This window comes from Cucurbita maxima, unplaced genomic scaffold, assembly GCF_002738345.1.
Source record: "Cucurbita maxima cultivar Rimu unplaced genomic scaffold, Cmax_1.0 Cma_Scf00056, whole genome shotgun sequence".
NCBI classification, from domain to species: domain Eukaryota; kingdom Viridiplantae; phylum Streptophyta; class Magnoliopsida; order Cucurbitales; family Cucurbitaceae; genus Cucurbita; species Cucurbita maxima.
Genome location: NW_019272072.1, coordinates 363193 through 382310, shown reverse-complemented (window position 1 = coordinate 382310; position 19118 = coordinate 363193). Strand labels below are relative to the sequence as shown.

At 32.8% G+C, this 19118-nt stretch overlaps 1 non-coding gene across 1 annotated transcript; it reads left to right on the top strand.

Moving 5' to 3' along the window:
• Window positions 1-4726: 4726 nt before the first annotated feature.
• TRNAC-GCA lies at window positions 4727-4798 on the top strand. The gene has a single exon. It is a non-coding gene; the product is annotated as a tRNA-Cys (tRNA).
• Window positions 4799-19118: the final 14320 nt, after the last annotated feature.

Genomic DNA, 19118 nt, shown 5'->3' with positions numbered 1-19118 from the left:
ATTCCATCAACAGTCTTCCCATGAGTTTATGGTGCATGACCCTTTTTTTTTACCATTCACCTTCGAGCGCCACCATTGTTTTGCATCGTCCATGAGATGCATTGCGACCAACGTAACTCTTAGGTCCTATGAGCAAGTTCCAGTAACCTTCCAGTATTGTTCTACGTCAAAAATAAATCTTTTTAATTCCTTAGCATCCCGGTTTCCATTTAAGGGGTTGTGTTCTTGGATTTTAAGTTTGTTAAGCCCACATGAACTTGGCTTGAGGTGTGGTTCTCTATAGTCCAATGTCGTTCAACAAGAGAGACCGCGAAAACGACTGGATTATCGCATTAACCATTTGAATCACCTGCTCATCTCAACCATGATGTCGTTCAACAAGAGAGACCTCGAAAGATTATCGCATTAATCATTTGAATCACCTTAACCCCACTTGTTGAAATTGAACCAAATATCTATAACATAACACTAACAAGGTACCAAGTTCATAAAAGTCTTTTTAATCTAAGATAGAAACTGTAAAATAAAATGAAATAAGAAAATAATATTTCATTAACATGAATCGAACCCAAGTCTCCTCAATGAAAGCCAGATATCCTAACCGCTAGATGACAATGGATTTTTGGTAAGGATGTCCTGAAGTCTTTTGTCAGATCGCTGAAGAGTTTTAGCATGATCTTTTGCTTAATGTCTAACTCTTCGACACGTCCTTCCTTGTGTGTGTTAGAGTTCTCAGAGCTACCACGATGCTTCGAGCTATTCGATTCTGTGGCTCTTTCTTCAGAAGAGTCAACATCAAATGTTAGGTCTTTGATTGGCAACCCATCTGGGGAGCATTGATTGCATCGATTCCATCAACGATCTTCCCATGAGTTTATGGTGCATGACCCATTTTATATACCATTCACCTTCGAGCACTATCATAGTGTTGCATCGTCCATGAGATGCATTGCAGCTAACGTAACTCTCAGGTCGTATGAGAAAGTTCCTGTAGCCCTCAACTCTCAGGTCGTATGGTAGATTTCTTAGAGCTACCGCGACATTTTGAGGTGTTCGATCGTGTGGTTTTTCTTCAAAAGAGTCAACATCAAACCTCAAGTCTTTAATTGGCAACCCATCCAGGGGAGCGTCGATTGCATCAATTCCATCAACGGTCTTCCCATGAGTTTATGGTGCATGACCCATTTTTTATATCATCCACCTTCGAGCGCCATCGTCCATGAGATGCATTGTGGCCAACGTAACTCTTAGGTCCTACGAGCAAGTTCCTGTAACCTTCAAGTATTGTTCTACGTCAAAAATAAAGTTTTTTAATTCTTTAGCATCCCAGTTCCAATTTAAGGGTTTGTGTTTTTGGATTTTAAGTTTGTTAAGCCCAAAATGAGCTTGGCTTGGGGTGGGGTTCTCTACGACCCTCCTTGTCAAACTCACTTGGGTGCTCATCTCAGTCATCTCAGCCATGATGGCGTTCAACAAAAGAGACCTTGAAAATGACTGAATTATCACATTAACCATTTGAATCACCTCAACCTCACTTGTAGAAATTGAACCAAATATCTATGACATAACCCTATTAAAGGTTCAAAGTTCATAAAAGTCTTTTTAATCTAAGATACTATTGAACTTAATCATTATAGTGACTCTCAAACCAAGTTCATAAGAGTCTTTTGAATTTAAGATATTATTGAACTCGTCCATTATAGTGCTTCTCAAACCTAGGTAAAGTTTAAATATGAAACTATAAAATAAAAGAAATAAGAAAATAAAATTTCATTGTCGAGAATCAAACTCGGGCCTCCTCGATGAAAGCAAGATCTTCTATGTAATGTCTAACTCTTCGACACATTTTTTTTATGAGTGTGATAGAGTTCTCAGAGCTATCGCCACGTTTCTTGTTCTTCGATCGTGTGTCTCTTTCTTCAAAAGAGTCAACATCAAACATTAGGTCTTTGATTGGAAACCCATCCAGGGGAGCGTCGATTGCTTCAATTCCATTAATGGTCTTCCCATGATTTTTTGGCGCATGACTAGTTTTTTATACAATTCACCTTCGAGCACCACCATCGTTTTGCATTGTCCATGAGATGCATTGTGGGCCAACGTAACTCTCAAGTCCTCTGAGTAAGTTCCTATAGTCTTGAAGTATAATATCAAAACATATTAACGTATTTGATATGTTAAATATTAAAATAATTGACGTGTATCATAAACATTAAATAAAAATATATATTTAAAATTTGAATGAGATTCATATTAATTAAACATATATTATGATATTCTATGACATTTTAATATTATTTAAATAAGATATTATATCTTAATGTATTTAGGTATTCAAATATATAATTTGACAAAAATTATCACAAGTTCACAGTAAATAGAACCCTAGGGTTAAAGTAAAAAAGAATCAAACACTAAATACTTTGAAATTTTAGGTGATATTTTGTAAAGGAAGCTGATAAAGTCTTCAAATAGCATGTGGTCATGTCTGACATTTTAGGTTAACAACATGTTGAAAAGAAACCAGAAATTATGATACTGGTAATTAACTACAAACCTTTGAATAAGGTTTTAGAATAAATAAGATATCCAATCCAAATAAAAAATGATTTGATAAAAAGAATTTAGAGTCGAATGTTTTTATAAAATTCGATATGAAATTGGGATTTCGAAAAATTCTAATTTCCTAAAAGGACAAATATAAAATAGCATTTAATGTCCAGTTTATAAAATATAAGAGCAACGTCATGCGATTTAGGCTAAAAAACACTCCATCCAAATTTCAGATGATTATGAATGATATTTTCAATCCTTTCAAAAAATCTCGATAGTTTATATTGATGATGTGTTGATATTTTCTAAAACCATTAAGATCAACACTTTAAACATCTACATACATTCATTAATGTAATCAAAAGAAATCAGCTAGTTGTGTACATACCCAAAATCAAATAATATCAAACTCAGATCTGTTTCCTTAGATTTTAAATTTATTTGAGCCTTTATAAAACCCATCCAATGGTCCATTGAGTTTATTTTTCGTGATGACGTATCCTAGAAAAGCACTTCAAAAAAAATTTAGGTTCTCTCAATTATGTGTCATAAATCCTTCAAGATATCAGCTAGTTGTGTACATACCAAAAATCAATTATGTGTGATTATTTTGGATGGGTTCGTATGAGGGAGCCTTCAAAGATTGTCTCACAGATGGGGTTGTTATGCAGCGTTAGATGTTCCATTGAGTTTGTCTCAAACTTTTGTGATGGCGTATCCTAGAAAAGCCAACTTCAAAAAAAATTTAGGTTCTCTCAATTATGTGTCTTAAATCTTTCAAGATATCAGGCACATTTACAAATGCCTTGATGAGTGTCTTGAAAATAATAATAAGTCTTGATTTGTAAAAGACATCTCTACCACCCAAAAAAATCAAATCATTAGTCAAATAAACTCTCTACTTAAGTCTAATATATAACTCGAGATGTGACAAAGACCATATCAATACCATGTGAAATACATCACTACCACAATAAATAAATGTATTTAAATATACTTATCTTCAACATCACTTATATTATATTGTCGGTATGAAAAAAAATTTATATCGTTGAATGCCTAAACTGTTACCACCGTCTCAAATGTTAACTTGAGTATAACTCAATTAAAAACTTTGAAAAGTAGTAAATCATTAATCACACTAAATTAAAGCCATAAATATACGAATACTTTAGATTTAAATTAAAGGTGGATCCTTTTCTAATTTAAGTTCTAATCAAAATGAAAAAATAAACGTAAGAAATCGATAAATAGCTATTACCTTTGTTAAAATCAAGGACTCGAATGAAGATGACGTTCATCCTTAATTAGCTAACATGAGGCTAGCCAGACTCCTAATAATCCTCAATGATCCTCTTTTCGAACTACTCTAACACCTCCCTCAAGACCTCTTTAATTCTCTTAAACCGAGGAACAATCAACTATTAAGATATTATGGATTTTAAACCTAAACCCTTCCAATTTTGCTTTTAATTTTTTGTAAAATGGGTTAAAAATTTAATGATTCAAAAACCCATTAACAATCTCTCCCACTCCCTCTCTGAAAACATTCATAAGCAATCAAACTCCATCAGCAAAAAGAAAAAAGAAAAAAAAAATAGAAACCGAGAAACCCTTTCGTCACCTATAACTCATTCAATCTATAAGATCAATAATACAATTCCAAACGACGACCACATAGTGAAACGTGATGCATCAAATATTGGAGGTATCTAAAATGGTCAAAAAGGACAAGAAATCAATTATCATATTTCATTCAAAAGCCTCTAATAATACCATACAAATTACAAAACAGTAAAAAAAAAAATATATATATTATTTACATTGTATTTTGTGCACAAAAATTTTAAAGGAAATTTAAAATAAATCCAGCTTATTTGTCATACTTTTAAGTTCAATTACAATAAATCAAGAAAAGAATTGAGTTGTAATAAAATATCACTTGACATTGGAATGTAATTTGAAGACTTTTTATCTTCGGGAGTTGAATTACATTTAAAATTATTTATGTTATTTCTTATTTTCTTCAATTTGTATTTAATAGCTTTGGGTAGTTTGTAGATGAACTATGTTTGAATTATCTTTTTGGCCTTTCTATTTTCGACAGACACGTTTTACACTTTTGGACTGACACTTGGTAGAAGGGGTCACTAAGGCTAAAATCATATAAAATGGGTTCATAGCTCAGTGGTAGAGCATTTGACTGCAGATCAAGAGGTCACCAGTTCGAATCTGGTTGGGCCCTTTTAAAAATTTTGGACGAACACTTTGTTCGATTTGCTCCCAACCACGAGTGTCTAAAGGAAAAGAAATAAGAATAATTACCGATTCCAAACCTTATTCCAGACAAGAACCAAGCTATTATTAAGAAAAGAGTGTGGTATCCAAGCACCCACTATGAACATGGTTAAAAACTAGAACCAAGCTATTATTAAGAAAAGAGTGTGGTATCCAAGCACCCACTATGAACATGGTTAAAAACTTACTTACAATTAGGCTACTTTCCGAGTCTTGTACTCACTCCATATTTTAATTCTTTTTTTATTTTGAGAAAACACCAAGCTATTATTAAGAAAAGAGTGTGGTATCCAAGCACCCACTATGAACATGGTTAAAAACTTACTTACAATTAGGCTACTTTCCGAGTCTTGTACTCACTCCATATTTTAATTCTTTTTTTATTTTGAGAAAACACCAAGCTATTATTAAGAAAAGAGTGTGGTATCCAAGCACCCACTATGAACATGGTTAAAAACTTACTTACAATTAGGCTACTTTCCGAGTCTTGTACTCACTCCATATTTTAATTCTTTTTTTATTTTGAGAAAACATTTTACTTTGTGTTCAACCTCTTTTAACTTGCTTCGAGAACCCACCGGAAATGGCTCGTGACATAAACATAAAAAAGTAATTTTTTAGTATGAATATTAATATAAGTTGCATTCCTATATTGACAAAACCATTAGTACCTAAAATATTCATGAACTTTCAAAACTAGTGCCCTTTAACATTCTAAAATAAGGTTCTAACTATGAGTGACTTGGCTTTTTATTTTCACTCACTCCTCTCCTTCAACCTATGACCCAATAATATCATTAATATTTCATCTCCTTGTTTTTTTAGCTTTTTAAATACCCTTATTTCATTCTTAAATCTATCAAATGTCTCCTATTTTTATTCATTTTCTCTTTTCTTAAATATCAAAATCTTAAAAAAAAAGGAAGAGCTCTCTAAAATATTCTTATTTGCCCGTAATTTTACATAATTTAACATTTTAAAAATCGGTAAATTAAAAAATCCTACATTAATATATTCGTAATTTCATGTAGTCTTCATAAGTTTGTCGGCAACATTGTTTGTTGTCGAGCTTGATAATGTGAGTTTGTAACCCATCCGTTAGGGTTCTTGGAATGATTCTCCAGATTATCCCTTCCATGTTGGAAGTTGGGTCATGGGTCTTGGATGAAGGAACCGTTGGTTTACCGCCCCTAAGAGTTAAGGAAGCATCTTGAGGCTAGTTACACATAGTATCATTATCTTTGAGATAACAATTCTTTTCTATTTTATCTAAATTTTTTAAATATGGGTTCATTTCTAAATGCATGCTAACACCCTTGTTGTTGAATAAATGACATGAAACTAGTTTCACATAGTAACGTTAACTTTTGCTCCTATTGGTGGAAGGATAATAGGTCTAAGCGTGACAACCAGACTAATTTTGCTTCATTTTTAAATGCGCGCAAAAAAAGTAGAAAAATGAAAACATGTAAATGGTAAACTCAAGAAATAAATAAGTTTTGACCGTACCATGCTAACTAGAAAACAAATGTTGACTTTGACCCATCACTATTATCTTTTTTTTTTCCTATATTTTGAAACTATTTTAAGCACTTTTCTCTTGTACTCCTTATTATTTTACCTTTTAAGTTTGTAAATAGTTGTGTAACGGTGACTATCATGATTATAAGTCAACTGAGTTAAGTGAAAATAAATTTTGAAGATGAAATTAAAGTATTAATTTTGATGTCATCTTTACCCAAGTTTTGGGATATTGTTATTAATGAGATTCAATCGGCATTAGTAATTCACAATGATAATATTCAAAATACTTGACAAAAAAGAATGGTCAACCTAAGATATTTGAAACAAATAAATATTTTGTCCTCTATGATATATCAAATCACTCATTTGAAAAGAAGTCTTATTAGATACTTTTAAGTATTTAGAGATCAACTAGACACAAACTAAACATTCTAAAAAAAAATTAGGGGTTTAAGTTTATGTAATTTAAGAAACTTATGATTTTTATATTATCAAGAGTTTAATTGAGCTGGGTCGTTTCAATCTAGTGGATCCAAGAATTGAACCGAACCAAACCAACTAGTTAGTAACATGATTTAGTGGAAGCATTTTCATGCAAAGTAGAAGCAACAATGGAGGGTTTGAAATAACATAGTTTTTAACCATTGTTTCTAGAGTGAATATTGAAATAATATAGGGACATTATGGTCATTTTACCATTCTTGGTTTACCTACTTATCCTTATCCAATGACCCCCAAATTTCATATCTAACCTCAACATGCTATAATATGCTCAGTATTAAAATTTGATAGGTAGCGGAACTCATATAGTGGGTTATTTTAACGTTACTTAAACCTCGACCTATTTGATTGGTTCAGGGTCTTAACTCACAGTTATTTGGTTTTTTTTTTTCATATATTCTTAATTCATACTTGGTTTAGGGTTCATATAAAAATCCAAGCGATTTCTACAGGTATTTCTTAACAAAGAGTCCAAGGGGGCTACTTGCCTCGTCGTCGACGTTTGAGACCTCTATTCTTGAGCTTCTAGTATCTGAATTACTTCAAATTTCCTTCCACATACTCCTTATTGTGTCTAGTTTATGAAACCATAATATTTTTTATGAGAATCAGTCTGGAATGGGGTTAAAATTGAGAAAACCAGAGAAAAGGTCAAATTTTAAGTTGACTTGGACAATTCAGTTGAACTGGCCGTATCATCGTTTTCTTCATCTAAGTAGGAAGAAGATGTGCATTTTTCACATCGCCGCCATCTGAAACTCGGCTTGTACAGCCCACTTACAGCGTTTCTTTCCTCGATTTCTTCGTGAAACTTAAAGATGGATGTTACAAGAAAGGGCTAGGGATTTATTTGATACCTTCTCGTGGATCGTAGCCTAAGATTTTTGCTTCCAAAGTTCATCCAAAATCTGATTTATCGTTGGAGATAAAACAAAGGATTTCTTATTGGATAGCCGATTCTAGGGGTTTCAAGGCCCTATTTCTTCATTTACAACATTTTTTTTTAAGGAACGTCTTTGAGTGTAGAACCTTAACTTCTAGAAATCATTCTCGGTATGCAACTCACTCGAAACGCCAGATTTTCGATCTCGTGGGTAGTTTGTTCTACGACGTTTCAGCTCTCGATTCCTTCATCAAGTTTACTCAACTTCTTCCTTCAAAGCTAGAGGAATCCTTAATTTGAAGGAAAAGAGATCGTAGATAGGAATTCGAATCTTATCCCCAATTTAATTTCGAAACCTATTTCCTTCAATTCGGCACGCTCTCAGGTTATTTTTCTTCGTGGTCTTCTATGGAAGCATTCCTTGGAGGTGCAGAAACTGATTGGAATCATTCTTGCTCGACGAGTCATCATGTATTCTCGAATTGGATTTTCAAATTTTTCTTGAAGTTCTTCAATGGCGGATTGAATTGGGGGAATGATTTCTGGGCACTTTCAACACTCTATTCCTCCATAGAACTTGTGGGTAATCTTGTTGAGAAACTGTAGGATTAAGTTTGAAGAGAAATGGTGGAGGATTGCTCTCGAATTTGGAAGAAATCTAAGAGTAGGAGACCTATAATCTAAACGCTCATTGCCTTCGATTGGGGGATCGACCTTTCTCGATTCTTATTCCGTATTGTTGCTCCTACTTCAGACTTTATAGGAGGAGATTAAACCAACATTGAAAAAGAAAAGAAAACAATAAATAGAAAAAGAAAGAATCGGAATTGATCGATATATTTTTTCAAACAAACGAAAAGAAAATGAAAGACAACACAAATCATGATTCAACTAAGTCAAGCCCACTCAAAAATTTGATTAAGAATAAGAAAGAGGAATCTCTAATCAAAATACTAAACCTAGGGTAATAATTTTGAACTCATTGAAAAAATTTATAAGGAAGATTTTAATTATCTCAGAATAAATTAAGAATTCAACCTATTGAACAATAAAAAAAATAAATATTAAGTTGTTCTATATTAATCTAGAACTTTGGTTTTGAGTAATCCATGGATTATACCAATCAAATTCTTTATTTTAAATTTGAATAAAAATGAAAATTCTATTATTAGTAAAAATTAAAAAAAAATAATTGAAAAGAAAAAAAAATCTCCTGTAATACTAGCCTAGAAAAAAAAAACTCGGGAATGATTTGGCTTAAATATAGTAGAAAGAAAAAATAATACAAGAAAAACACAGAAGCTAACTTTATTTCTTCCTAAATAGATATTTTATTTTTCCTTTGAGATGGGATAATTCCTTAATTGGCATGAATAATATCAATGTATATTGTCTCTAGCTTAAACGGATAAATATCATGAAAATTAGTGTATCTTGTATTTAAAGATGAGAAATGAATTTGGAGATTCTGATAGTTCCTAAAGGAGTTTCAAGTTAATAAGGAATTATTAAAAAATAAATTATTATTATTGAACATGTTCGTGTGTTGTACAAAATGATGGACAATTTATTATATATCAAACCTTAGGTATTTTATTAGTTCATAAAAATAAGTACTAAAAATAAGTACTTAACAAAAAGAGTTTTAGTAAATCCATTGCAATAAATCGGTATCCAGGGGTCGCGGACCGACCATAGAACCCTGTTCAATAAGTGGAACGCATTAGCTGTCCGCAAAAAATGAATGGAAAGAGAACCAAAAATCATTATGATTTGCTTCGGGAAAGTTTCTTATCACCTAGAAGTCGTGAGAGTTCAAAATTCTAATTTGTTTCAATTCTAGAAATAGAAATGATATCCATAGAAATACATAATTTTACAATGCAAATAAGAAAAACTCGTGATCAAGTTTTAGATAAAAGTAGCAAACATGTTGATAGATATAAAAATAAATTCAAGTTCATTCTCTGGCCTAATTATCAATTGGAAGATTTAGCTCCTATGAATGGTTATTGGTTTGATAACAATAAAAGCAGTCATTTTAGCATGGTAAGGATCCATGTGTCCATGAAAATTAGTTAATGCTATACTTTTCTTATATTGACCATAATATCTCTCTAACTAAATGTATTAGTTGAAAATGTATTTAATATTTTTATTTTGTCCTTCTTTTTGCTTAATACATTCCCTAGAAAAATAAACTTGTTTGTATTAGGATAAATTACAATGAATACGGAGAAAAGAAATCCTAAAAATAAAGGTTGAGAATTTGCCTCAACCACACAATATCAAAGCTTGACTAAATGGCTCACATGCAATTCTACGGCAAGAATGGCATGAAACTTAAAAATGACATAGATGATGCTTAAAAAGAGATCAATTTCATTCATCACAAATCTTATTTTTACATAATAATTTGTGGGTACTTATAGTCTCCCCACAAAAGAAGTTAGTGGTCAGAATTTAATCTCGATCCCCTTGAATCTCCACAAAAGACGAAGTCAATTTGACAATTCTACCATTACAAACTTTATGAAATTAAAAATAAATAAAGTTCTCTAACAACTCATGTATGTAATGATGCTTGTAATTTCATCTGCTCCTTCAACCATGTAAATATTCGCTTCTGAAGTTCCAAATGGTCCTTCCTCAATCTAATAAAATTGTAACACATGAAATAATAGTTGAACAGAGCTTATCCAATTTTGTAAATGAAGAATGAATGCTTGTTGATTCTTCCTGGCATTGGATCGTGAAATAGGTCCAGTTGGAATATTTGGAACACCGTGATCTTTATCATCTTCCCCCTCTTCAAAAGGATTCGTCCTCGAATCAGAAAATCATCACCTACATCAATAGGACTCAAGTCAGCAACATTGAAAGTACGATGTGCTGAAAATTCTCATGGAAGATCATTTTATATGCATTGTTATTAATTCTTTCAAGGACTTGATAAGGGTCATCCCCTCTTGGATGTAACTTTGTCTTCCTTTGAGATGAGACTCACTCCTTGCGAAAATGTATCCAAACCCAGTTACCGGGTTGAAAAATGATTTCATTCCGTCCTTTGTTAATTCTTGAAGCAACATTGAAATCTTGTTTCTCAATTGTCTCCTTCCCCTCTTTATGCAATGTTTTGATCCCATTTTCCTTACTTGTGGCTGCTTTACTCACAAAAATATTAGAATGAATAGAAAGCAAATCAAGACACGTAAGTGGATTAAATCCATAAACAACTTCAAAACGAGAACAATTAGTGGCAAACATTCGCCTCAAGACTTAATATTCTTACAAATAATAGCCCTAAGCAATGCTCCTAATGTTCTATTAATCATCTGCTCATTAATCTAAAGATGACATGCAGTTGAAAACAATAATTTGTTACAATTTATGACTTAATATTCTTATAAATAATAGTTCTAACCCATGCTCATAATATTTTATTAACCACCTAAGTTTGCTCATGAGTCTGAGGATGACATGCAGTTGAAAACAAATTTGGTACCCAATTTATCTACCATACTTTCAAAAAGTGACTTAAAAATTTAACATCCCTATCTTTTTTTTGTGTGCAGCAAACATTGGCAACATTGACTACAAAACTTATAAACATCGTGCTTCATGACAAAAGTCATATGGATAGCATTTTCTCCCATATCTTGGTTTTGCTAACTAAAGTTTTCCATTAACTCCCAAACTTCATTACCTTATATAACCTCTTGGGATAAGGATTCGTATAACATTTCATAAAATAAGATCTACTAATGAATTTCATGGCATTTGAAGGTCATCTAGGTCATGAGCGGAAGGTAAATTACCTTGGGGGCATTGTGGTCATTTTACACAGTTTCTTTGTTTACCTACTCATCTTGATCCAATGACCACCAAATTTCATATCTAACCTTAACATACTATAATATGCTGAGTATTAAAATTTGATAGGCAGCGAAGCTCATATAGTGGTTTATTTTAACGTTACTTAAATTTCAAGCTATTTGATCGGTTCAGGGTCTTAACTCAGGGTTCTTTGGGTTTTTCTTTCATATATCCTTAACTTATACTTGTTTTAGGGTTCATATGAAAATCCAAGCGATTTCTACAAGTATTTCTTAACAAAGAGTCCAATATGGCAACTTGCCTCGTCGACGACGTTTGGGACCTCTATTCTTGAGCTTCCAGTTGAACTGGCCATATCATCGTTTTCTTCCACTGAACCGGAAGAAGATGCACATTTTTCGAGTCGCCGCCATCTGAAACTCGGCCTGTACAACCACATTTACAACATTTCTCTCCTTGATTTCTTCGTGAAACTTAAAGATGGGTGTTACAAGGAAGGGCTAGGGATTGATTTGATACCTTCTCGTAGATCATACCCTAAGATATTCACTTCCAAAGTTCATCCAAAATCTGATTTATCGCTGGAGATAAAACAAAGGATTTTTTATTGGGTAACCGATTCTACGGGATTTAAGGCCCTATTTCTTCATTGAACCTCTTCCATATCCTTTCTTCAAGCTAAAGGAATTGGTTTCGAGGAATGTCTTTGAGTCAAGGACCTTAATTTCCAGAAATCGTTCCCAGTATGCAACTCACTCGAAACGCAAAATTTTCGATCTCTTGGATAGCTTGTTCTACGATGTTTCAGCTCTCGATTCTTTAATCAAGTTTACTCAACTTCTTCCTCTGAAGCTAGAGGAATCCTTAATTCGAAGGAAAAGAGATCGTAGATAGGAATTCGACTCTTATCCCCAATTTAATTTTGAAACCTATTTCCTTCAATTCGGCACGATCTCGAGGTTATTTTTCCTTGTGGTCTTCTATGGAAGCATTCGTTGGAGGTGCAGAAACTATTTCATCATAGAACTTGTGGGTAATCTTGTTGAGAAACTGTAGAAATAAGTTTGAAGAGAGATGGTGGAGGATTTCTCTCGAATTTGGAAAAAATCTAAGAGCAGGAGACCTATAATCTAAAAGCTCATTGCCTTCGATTGGGAGATCGACCTTTCTCGATTCTTATTCCGTATTGTTGCTCCTACTTCAGACTTTATAGGAGATGCTTAAACCGACATTGAGAGCTCCAGAATATTCATTATTTAGAAGTTCGAAGAGAAATGGTGGAGGATTGCTCTAGAATTTGAAAGAAATCTGAGAGTAGGAGACCCATAATCTAAACGCTTATTGCCTTCGATTGGGGGATCAACCTTTCTCGATTCTTATTTCGTATTGTTGCTCCTACTTCATTCTTTATAGGAGGAGCTTAAACCGACATTGAGAGCTCTAGAATCTTCGTTATTTAGAGATCGAACTCCCTGGATAATTTTTCGAAGATATCAACTCCGATCATAGCCTTACCGACCTTGGCTTTGAATACTAAAGTTGGATGTGATGATCTGTGCATGTTCGTTCTAAATTATATCAAATTTTGGAGGATATCAAACAGTTGAGATTTGAGTTCGAAGGATTTTGCTCCGATGGTCATGGTAGATGCTCTGATTCTAGTTAGAGTGACATTTCTATAATTATCCATTCTTTCAGGGATATTTTGGTAATTTGTCACTTTTCGAATATTTTATTAGTATTTTTCTCGAAAAATCCATTATTTTTCTACAAATTCCTCATTGTTTTTTGATCCCATTCCCCCTTATTTTGAATCTTGAGATTCCTTCTACATACTGAATTACAAATCTGGAACGATTTTTTATAATTGATAAAATGACATTTTTCCCTTTTCATTTACTTTTTCCTTTCTAATCCTTTTTAAAAGGACTTTTAACTTCTTGAAATCAATTGTTAGGGTACTCAATTGACCCCTTGTTCTTGCTTAAAACTTTAATTTTTTTTCTTTCTATCCTTGTCTTTCATGAGTAGCTTTTTCATATGGAAGCTAATTTTCTTCATGTCTGGGGTGTTACATATACATAATCGTTACAAACACAAAATAAGAAGAAGACTCAAAAGAAGAACAAAAAATACTATTTTAAAAACAGAGGTTAGTCCATGTTTCACACTCCAAAGTCTGCTCTTATCCACGGCCAACTCTTAGTTACTTGAAAAAAAAAATGATAAACATGGAGTGAGTAAAACTTAGTAAGTAGCCTACTAATAGGGTCTTAATCGCGACCTTAAGCTAGGATATTACTTCTTGTTATGTTTTCAGGATCTTATAACTAAGAGGTCATCGTGTCATGTATCATATACTGATCTTGGAAACCTTCCCCTAAAATAACCTTCAATTTTCTCCCCATGAACACATGAGTGGTGTCGCCATAATCATGTAATCTTACTGGTAAATCGTGGTGCAGGACATCTCGTTTAGCTGATGGGAAAGGTAGGTCTATCATAACATCCAGCTCATGATACATATTGCAGGATATTCTACCTAAAGAGGAATAGGGGCCTTTTAATACACATCGTAATGGCAGATAATGGTTACTTATGGGTATGGATCCTAGCAACTTATTTAGCATGTTATTCACATAGTTCTAGGTACTTGGTACATGGATTATTGATGAACCTAGGTTTATACATAATGTCTTGGGATAGGCTTTAGCAGTTGAGGTTTTAGCTTAGGAAAACATTAGAGGGTAACCTAACATGGACTGATTTGTGTGAAAACCTACTAGCACTTTGAAGACCTCTGTTCTTCACCAAACTTATGGGTAAATTTATTTAGAAGGTGCAGGAACAAGTTTGAAAATGAATAGTGGACTAGTTCTCGAATTCGAGGTAAACCCATGAACACGATACCCCAAAACTAAAAACTTGTATCTCTCGATTGGGTACTCGATTAAGCTTGCTTCTTGCCCCTAATAGTCTACCCTAATTCATAATTTATAGACGGACTTTCCACTACCATTGAAACATCTAGAACTTCTATAATTTCATTCTTGATTTTTTTGAATCTTCTGCTTGAAAAGTCTTCTCCGATTGGAGCCTTCCTTTTTTAAGCCCCTTGTAATTATTATTCTATAAAAAATTTAATGATTCTGGAAGTTTATAAAAATTAGAAAAAGTACCATTTTCTCAATGTTTTTTCAATTCTACTTGTTCTTTGCTTCTAGATACAACTTAGTAGGGATTATATACGGTCTGTTATTGGAGACCTTGAGTGTTGCAAATTCTCCTCTCCTTTGAAAACTTTATGTCATCGAAAGTGCTTATTCTAAAATAGGCAGGGTACAAGGTTCTTATTTGCATTCTGTTTCCCAAGTGACTTCTTCTACTCTATGATTCTTCCATAGGACCTTAACAAGAGCGATTTCCTTGTTTCTCAATCTTTTGACTTTCTTGTCTATTATTTGAATCGTGTCTTCTTTATACGTTAGGTCATCTCTCAAGAAGAGAGTTTCATGAGCCAGTACGTGCGAAGGATCTAGGGTATACTTCTGTAGTATGAATACATGAAAGATATTACGTACTGCAGACAAATTTGGGCATTGCTCGATTCCAGATCCAATCCTTTCTAATATCTCAAAGGGACGGATAAACCAAGGGCATAGCTTCCCCTCTTTACCCTACCTGAGCACCCCTCTCATGGGGTGCTACCTTTAGGAATATATGATCCCCTACCAACAATTCCATGTCCTTGCGCCTTAGGTCTGAATAGCTTTTCTCTCGGCTTTGTGCAGTTTGTATCCTAGCTTTAATCATCTGAATTGCGGCGTTGGTAATTTTCATAGCTCTGGCCTAATAGTTTTCATTTGCCCCCCTTCTTCCCAAAAGATAGGGGATCGAAATCTTCGTCCGTAGAGAACCTCATATGTGGCCATTTTTATGGTTGCTTGGCAACTATTATTATAAGCGAATTTCATAAGGGGTATGTACTTATCCCAGCATCCTACTAAATCCATCACATATGCCCTCAACATGTCTTCCAATATTTGCTTGAGCATTTCTGTTTGACCATCTGTTTATGGGTGGAATGTCGTACTATAATTGCGTACCCAATGCCTTTTGTTGAATTTTCCAGAAGCGAGATTTAAATCTGGCATCTCGGTCTAATACTATTGCCTTTTGTTGAATTTCCAGAAGCGTACCCAATACCTTTACTGATGAATATTCATTTTTAATGTTAGCAAGAGTAGCTCAGTTGGGAGATTGTTAGACGGAAGATTTGATGGTCACACGTGTTTTATCCACGTTCAACGCACCTAATACAAGTTTATTACCTGACTATAGAATCTAAAAACACAACTTGCTTATTCAATCTAAAATTAGTGATTATTTCTTTTTTAAATATAATGAATAAGCGGAAGTACCTGTACTTATGAATTTTCATTTTTAATATTAGCGGGGATAGCTCTGTTGGGAGAGCATCAGACTGAAGATTTGAAGGTCACGTGTTTGATCTCCACGTTCACCGCACTTGATTCTAGTTGCATAATCCGACTATTCAATCTAAAATTAGTCATTATTCCTTTCTGAAATCTCAATGAATTATCGGAAATACCTAACGTGTTCTCGTTCACCGCACCTTATACAAGTCGGATAACATGAATATCTTATTAAAAATTAGTGATTATTTCTATTTAAAATTTAAATGAATTAGCGAAAATACCTTTACTGATGAATTTTCATTTTTAATGTTAGTCTGGATAGCTCAGTTGAGAGAGCATTAGATTGATGATCTAAAGGTCTCATGTTGGATCTTGCATAATTTGACTATTCAATTTAAAATTAGTGATTATTTCTTTCTAAAATTTCAATTAATTAGCGTAAATACTTTTACTTAAAAATATTCATTTTTAATGTTAGCAGGGATAGCTGAGAGCATCAAATTTAAGATTTGAAGGTCACGTGTTCGATCTCCATATTCACCACACCTATTTCGCATAACCTAACTATTCAATAGAAAATTCACCGGACTTTGTTAAAGTTGCATAATTTGACTCTAAAATTAGTGGCATTAGCGATTATTTCTTTTTAAAATCTCAATCTCAATGAATTAGAGGAAGATTTGTCACGTTTTTTATCCAACTGGCATAATTTTACCTTTACTTTATGAATTTTCAATTTTAATATTAGTGAGAGGAGTGTCATATTGAAGATTTAAAGGTATCTCAATCTCAATGAATTAGAGGAAGATTTGTCACGTTTTTTATCCAACTGGCATAATTTTACCTTTACTATACGAATTTTCAATTTTAATATTAGTGAGGAGAGTGTCATATTAAAAATTTAAAGGTAACGTGTGTTTGATCCACGTTCATTGCATTAGCAATTATTTCTTCTTAAAATCTCAATCTCAATGAATTAGAGGAAGATTTTTTTATCCAACTGCATAAGTTTACCTTTACTTTTTGAATTTTCAATTTTAATATTAGTGAGGAGAGCGTCATATTGAAGATTTAAAGGTAACGTGTTTGATCCACGTTCATTGCATTAGCGTTATTTCTTTTTAAAATCTCAATCTCAATGAATTAGAGGAAGATCTGTCACGTTTTTTATCCAACTGGCATAAGTTTACCTTTACTTTTTGAATTTTCAATTTTAATATTAGTGAGGAGAGCGTCATATTGAAGATTTAAAGGTAACGTGTTTGATCCACGTTCATTGCATTAGCGTTATTTCTTTTTAAAATCTCAATCTCAATGAATTAGAGGAAGATCTGTCACGTTTTTTATCCAACTGGCATAAGTTGACTAAGTTGCACAACTTGACTATTCAATCTAAAACATGTGATTATTCATTTTTTTATGTTAGTTGGGAGAGCATCAGATTGAATATTGGAAGGTCTTGTGTTTGATCGACATTCATTGTATCTTATAGTTTAGTTGATTATAAATTCTTCTTAAAATATAATGAATTAGTGGAAATAGCTTTACTTATGAATTTTTATTTTTAATCTTAGCGGGGATAGCTCAGTTGGGAGAGTGTCAAACTAAATATTTGAAGGTCACATGTTTAATCTTCTCGTTCACCGCACTAGTTTCCATTTACATTAGCTAACTATTCAATAAAAAATTAGTTATTATTTATTTTTAAAATTTCAATGAATAATGAATTAGCGGAAATACCCTTACACATGAATTTTTATTTTTAATGTTAGCGGGGATAGCTCAGTTGGGAATGAATATCGGAAGGTTACATGTTTAATCCATGTTCACCGCACTTGGTTTACGTTGCATAACTCTATTAAGTTGCATAACTTTCTTCAATCTAAAATTAGTGATTATTTCTTTTTAAAATATAATGAATTAGCGGAAATACCTTTACTTATGATTTTTTTTTTCAAATATTAGTGTGGCTAACTTAGTTTTGAGAGCGTCAGACTGAAAATCTGAAAGTCACGTGTTCGATCCACGTTCACCGCACCTGATTCAATTCACATAACTCGACTCCTCACTATTCAATTTATTTTTAATGTTAGCTGGAGATTCAAGTGGACTAAGTTGCATAACCTAATTATTCAATCTAAAATTAGTGATTATTGCTTTTGAGATAAAATTAGTGATTATTGATTCAAGTTGACTAAGTTGCATAACCTAATTATTCAATCTAAAATTAGTGATTATTGCTTTTGAGATAAAATTAGTGATTATTGCTTTTTAAAATCTCAATGGAGTAGTGAAAATATCTTTACCGATAAATTTTTATTTTTAATGTTAGCGGGATAGTTCAGTTTGGAGAGTATCAGTGAAGATTTAAAAGTCACGTGTTTGAGTCACGTGTTTGATCCACATTCATGGCACCCAATTCAAGTTGACTAACTTCCATAACCTGAATATTCAATATAAAATTAGTGATTATTTGTTTTTAAAATTACTTGACTTTTATGGATGAATTTTTATTTTTAAGGTTAGCTGGAGATTCAAGTTGACTAAGTTGCATAACCTTACTATTCAATCTAAAATTAGTGATTATTTCTTTTTAAAATCTCAATGAAGTAGTGAAAATATCTGATGAATTTTTATTTTTAATGTTAGCAGATAGCTCAGTTTGGAGAGCACCAGTGAAGATCTAAAAGTCATGTGTTTGATCCACGTTCACGGCACCTAATTCAAGTTGACTAACGTGCATAACCCGAATATTCAATCTAAATTTAGTGATTATTTATTTTTAAAATTTCCGAATTTTCATTTTCAATGTTACAGGGGATAGCTTAGTTGGGAGAGCGTAATATTGAAGATTTGAACGTCACGTTTTTGTTCGACCTTCACCACATCTGATTCAAGTAGTATAACTTACTATCTTTTCTAAATTAAGAGATGATTTCTTTTTAAAATTTCAATGATTTAGCTTAAATAATTTTACTGATGAACTTTCATTATAATGTTAAGCATAGATAGCTGAATTCAACTCGAAGTGAGTCTGTAGATCTAAAGATAGCGTGGATTCCTAATTCTTTATTTGACTATAA